The 5,325-nt window shown below is 38.0% G+C and overlaps 1 protein-coding gene across 3 annotated transcripts in view; it reads right to left on the bottom strand.

Moving 5' to 3' along the window:
• Nucleotides 1–3,864: 3,864 nt before the first annotated feature.
• The window catches only part of crema (cAMP responsive element modulator a), a 9,628-nt gene continuing 8,167 nt past the window's right edge, over nucleotides 3,865–5,325 (bottom strand). For all 3 annotated transcript variants that reach the window (XM_069175452.1, XM_069175453.1, XM_069175454.1), the window contains one exon: nucleotides 3,865–5,325. This exon is cut by the window's right edge and continues 326 nt beyond it. The gene's annotated coding sequence lies outside the window, so the exon portion shown is untranslated.

Below are 5,325 nucleotides of genomic sequence, written 5' to 3'. Positions count from 1 at the left end.
TGCAAGTCCCCGGAAACGGTTCCGGTTCAAGTGGGAGGTTACAAACGGAGAGAGAGAGAGAGAGATTCATCTTTTATTTATGTTTATGATGTTTATTTTCAACATAGATAAGGGAACATTAATATAGTAGTCAATAGATGAGCAAATAAAAATAAAGAGTATTTATTAATAATGTGTAGATTTACAGAGAACTGTGTAAACAGACTGATGATGATGATGTGTGCATTTTAATTTTAATAACCAGATGGAACAGAAACAGAAACACATCTCTACATATGACAGTGGATGTTCACCCCTCTTCTTTTATTAATTCAGGATTAGGTTTGGGTCAGGTTAAATGAAGCCAAATTAATTTACCAGTTTATTCATTTCATGTGTTTATGTTTATTTGTTGTTTCTTAAATCGAGTCTATAGAAGCTACACAATGGATTTCACGGTGACAAAGTTAGCAAATGGTTCATAAAATAAATTACTTGCCATATTGGCCATAAAACAGCTTGAAATGTTTTGGACACCAACCGGTAAGAGGTCAAACCTCAGGAGTCACATGTTGTTTTATTCTGGGGTTAAAACTATTCAGAGGAAGTGGGTTTTGTTTTTATTCAGACAGGTTTATTGATACAACTGCTTTTATATAATGTACTTTAATTACTTCCAAATCTTGTTTATATTCCTGAAGCACTGAGCTGAGTTTTGATAGTTACAACAGAGCCACCTGCTGGCCAACTCACGCTAATGCACGTGTTGGCATACTGTGTGAATATACTAATGCAATTCTTGTTTTTTTTTTGTTTTGTAAAGGTTTTATTACAAAAACAGAACACTTTAAAATGGATTTTATGACTCATCTTTTAGATTCTCAGATTCTAAATCTAAAATGTTCCCAATACATGTAAGTCTCATAATAAACCAGTTTTTTTGTACATACACACACACACACATACAAGATGAATATTGTGCACCTGCAGGATTAGAAACTATTTACTCCACAGAGCCGAATCATCCATAAATATAATAGAAATGAGAGGACGGGGATCGAGGCACCACACAGTTAAACCTCCTCCGCTCTGTGGTCGTTGTGATTCACTCAGTTACACGTAAAAAGTGAAATAGTTGTAAAAAAACATTATTTTTTTTTAAGGGAGAAGCTGAGAATCACTCCTGTCTTACTTTTACATCTGTTGCACATCTGGCCCAAACAAAAGGAACAGCCACTGCATGATTCTCCCGGTGGTCACACTGTTCCTGGTGAACTTCAGCATCCATCCTCCATCCAACAGCTGAAAACTGCAGTGACACAGATGCACAAAACACGTGACCATGTTTAGTGGTTGCAGTAGCGCGTGCTGACCAGTAGAGATCGTCACTGACCCGCCCTCAGCTGCAGCTGTTTATGCCGTTGTCACGGTAACGACGGGATTCAGCTAAGCTGCAGGAGGCTCTTTTTTTTTTTTTTTTCACTCTCCGGGTGGAAATTTCCACTTCAGTCAAACTGGACCGAAAGGCCACAGAGATGCTCCAAATGAAATGTTCAATCGACTCCCACGCTCTCCAACTTTCCCCCCCGCGGGTTTGTTTCTTTAACATTTAGGGGATGAATGAAGCAGAGGCACTTTTAAACCGAAGTTTACTTCAATCCAAAAATGATTTATATTTCCTTTTCATAGAATAAATCTAAAGTGAAATGATTCCAAGTTGACGGATGTTTGACTAAATATTTGATTTCACTTGCCGGCTGAATGAAGGAATTCATTTCAAGTTGAGCCAGAAAGTTTGAAAGATAAAACTCTGGTTCAGAGACGAGGAGAAAAGAACTGCAGTTTCAAGGTTTCCTCAGTTTTGTCCTTTTCAAACCTGTTCACCTGTATGTGTGTGTGTGTGTGTGTGTGTGTGTGTGTGTGTGTGTGTGTGTGTGTGTGTGTGTGTATGTTTGTGTGTGTGTGTATGTGTGTGTGTGTGTGTGTGTGTGTGTGTGTGTGCGTGCGTGCGTGCGTGCGTGTGTGTGTGTGTGTGTGTGTGTATGTGTATGTGTGTGTGTGTGTGTGTGTGCGTGTGCGTGTGCGCGTGCGCGTGCGCGTGCGTGTGCGTGTGTGTGTGTATGTGTATGTGTGTGTGTGTGTGTGTGTGTGTGTGTGTGTTTAAGTCCACGTGTGTGATTGAAACACGCACACAAAAAAATATCCTTTTTATCGCCATCAACCATCTTCAAGGTCAGTGTTGTGTTGTGTTGTGTTGTGTTGTGTTGTGTTGTGTTGTGTTTTGTTTTTGCCAAAGGGGTTGCCATGGAAACCGCTGGTTTTTTAATTTGCATTTGTTTTAAAGACGTAATTTCATGTTAGTGCCTCTTGAACGTTTTTAGTTTGATCAAAAGCAGCTTTTTTTTTTCAGTCCGATTTAGCGTTGTTTCAGCAAAAAATACACTTTATGTTTCTAAATCAAGAAAACTGGCACGATTTTAAACACGTTGCTCATAAACAATTCAGTCTGCATTGTTAGTATTATATTTTATTTAATCTAAAAACATATGAATCAAACTGAGATTTATTACTTAATAGATGGGAACCAAGAGTCTTTGAGACTCTTCTAACTGGACGTGACACAACCTGTGACAGAAACCTTTTTTTGTATTATTATTATTATTTAAACTATATAAAAGAGAATAAAAACAAATGTCAGGTGTGTCAACAGAGTTTGATATAAGAAAGTTAGTATTTGCAGTAATATGTTGTTGCATTGTTGCAGCAGTTAGAAATATGAGGTGTCAGTTCGACTTCCTGTGAAGCTCCGGATGTCCTCTCTGGACTTGGACCCATTAAATCTGTCCCATTGTTCTTTTAACCTTTTCATTTTTTTTCCACTTCAACCTCTTCAACCGTCTCTCAAGCATCTTTCTGTTGTGCATTTCCAATTCAGATTATCTCCGAGTCAAGAAAACTTCAAAAAAACACTTTTACGCAGGATAAATCACGAGCGATTTCTGGGTCACAGCAGCGTCCTGTTTAACTGAGCTGCAGAAAAGGGAAGAGTGCTGCATGGACAGAGTCGGAGATGTTTTGGTTGTGTGTGTGTGTGTGTGTGTGTGTGTGTGTGTGTGTGTGTGTGTGTGTGTGTGTGTGTGTGGCCTCAGTTCTGTGAGTGCATTCACTATATTTTCACATTCAGGAAAGTGAAAGAATGAATGTAGAAAGAAATGGAAGGTCGTGCTGCAGCAGCGTCTTCACCGCATGTTCGATGATAGTCGACGACAGATGACTTTTAAAGATGCTATCTTTTTTTTTTTTGCAGTCGGATCTCAGCATCGAAGAAGATTCTCTGCAGTCTTTAAATTATTTATACTCCTTCTGATATTTGTATGTGCAGCAGCTCCAAACTTCTTTATAACCCAAACTGAAGGATTATTGAGAACATTTCTCGACTTCAAGCAGCCAAACAACCATTTAAAATTCATTTGAATATCTGAAAATTCATTATCACAAAACTGATAACACTGCGGTTTTTTCTTAGCTCATAAATAGCTGATATTTTTGTAATATATATTAAAATGTAAACCATATGATAAGCTTGATTTATGATGCATTATTGATTAAACTACCCAGCAGCTTATAAAATCACGAGAATCTCTATAAACCTGACCAGCTGTAACAGTTAAATGCTGCTTAGACAGTACATTAATGCACCAATTATAATAATACAATATACTGTTTAATTTTCCTGTTTTTTATTTTTTATTTGTGACATTACTGAAGTACCACTTTTCTACCAAACGGTGGCAGCACTGAGCACATTTAAGTTTTAAACTGCACAAACATGAAAAAAGCTGCTTTCAGTGTTGAAGAGGAGGAATTTATGAGCAATAAATGTAATCAAATTGTACTTTTTTTTTTATTAGATAAACAAAAAAACGTTTCAAACAAAGAAGTACACTGAGAAGAGAACACCTGGTGGAAGATGGAACGAAGTGCAGAAAAATTCAACTCATCAGAGGAAACTCAAATTTATCATCACTTTCCTTCTTTTGTTTTTATTTATTTAATTTTTTTAATAGAATTGAAGAGAATTGACGCTCGTCTGAGGATTCGAACCCTGACTGGCTGTTTGGCTGGTAAACATTCAGACAACCGTCGTCCAACAGCTGATAAATGCTTCGTTACTTAAAGAGCTTCGTCAGCCAAAGTGTCACAAACATCAGAGGAGCGTCACCATGGAAACCAAATATATAACCAGTGGAACAAAACTCTACGACTATAGAAACAGAAACGGAGAAAGCAAAGCAGTTTCCAACATCACCAGAAACATGAACACATGATATATACTATATTTATATCTAAAATAAAACATCTTTACAAAAAAAAAAAGAGTAAAAGAAATTGGCGTCACCCTTTAAACAGAGCATTTTTAAATACGAAGCCGTAATCAAATACAGTTTTATTCCAAAGTGGATAGCCATCATTTTTAAAAACAAAAGTGATGTTTGCTCAGCAGTGAAGCAAAAAAAAAAAAAAAAACACGTTGTAAAATATCTCTACAAAATCGGAGGTTTTCAACATTTAAGAATTTTTTTTTTTTTTTTTTTATCGCACTTAGCCGCGAGCTAACAGCTAGCATTCGCGTCGTTAGATTTTTATTATGTTTTTTTTAAGAATATCAATTGTAATAATATCCACGCTGACACTTTGGTACTTTCTGTGCTTTCACAAAAGAGGAGCTGTGCTTTTTCCATTTCAGACGTTACGATGAATTCACTTCAGAAATGAAAATAAATTCCCCTTTAAGTTAAAGTTGAAATATCTGTTGACATTCTTTGCACAAACCACCAAACATAAAGAACACTTTCATCTTCAGTTCTTATAGTTCACATCTTTGTTTTGATAAAAAAAAAAAGAAAAAAAAAAAAAAGATGAAAACCCAGAAAAAAAAAAAACACTTTACCGACAAAACATTTCTTCTCCTTAATTTTCACGTGAGGGAAAAACAGAAGCGTAAAATCGAGACGATCCGGTGAACACGGTTTGAGTTGCGTCGTCGCAGCTGCCGGTGGATCTGCTGACCTCAGACGAACCCGCTGGTACCGGACCGGGCCGCTGAATGAGCGACACATTTTCAGGAAGCACCTGCGCTTCCCCTTCCTGTTCCTCTTCGTTCAGGCCCGGCTCCGATTGGCCGGCGTCGGCCCCGGTGCGCGTTAACAGCAGCAGCGAGCGCAGCGACGACAACACGCCGAGTCTTCGCATGCAAAACAGCACAAGAAAAGAACGAGAGCGAAACGTGGCGAGAGATCCGAAATCCGCACGACGGGCGTGAATCCGCCCTGAGAGAGCCGAGGA

The sequence above is a fragment of the Embiotoca jacksoni genome, unplaced genomic scaffold (assembly GCF_022577435.1).
Source record: "Embiotoca jacksoni isolate LCO1_2020_lvr unplaced genomic scaffold, fEmbJac1.0.p SCAF_67, whole genome shotgun sequence".
NCBI lineage: Eukaryota > Metazoa > Chordata > Actinopteri > Embiotocidae > Embiotoca > Embiotoca jacksoni.
Note: the sequence above shows the minus strand (reverse complement) of the source record. Positions and strands in the feature narration are given on the sequence as shown.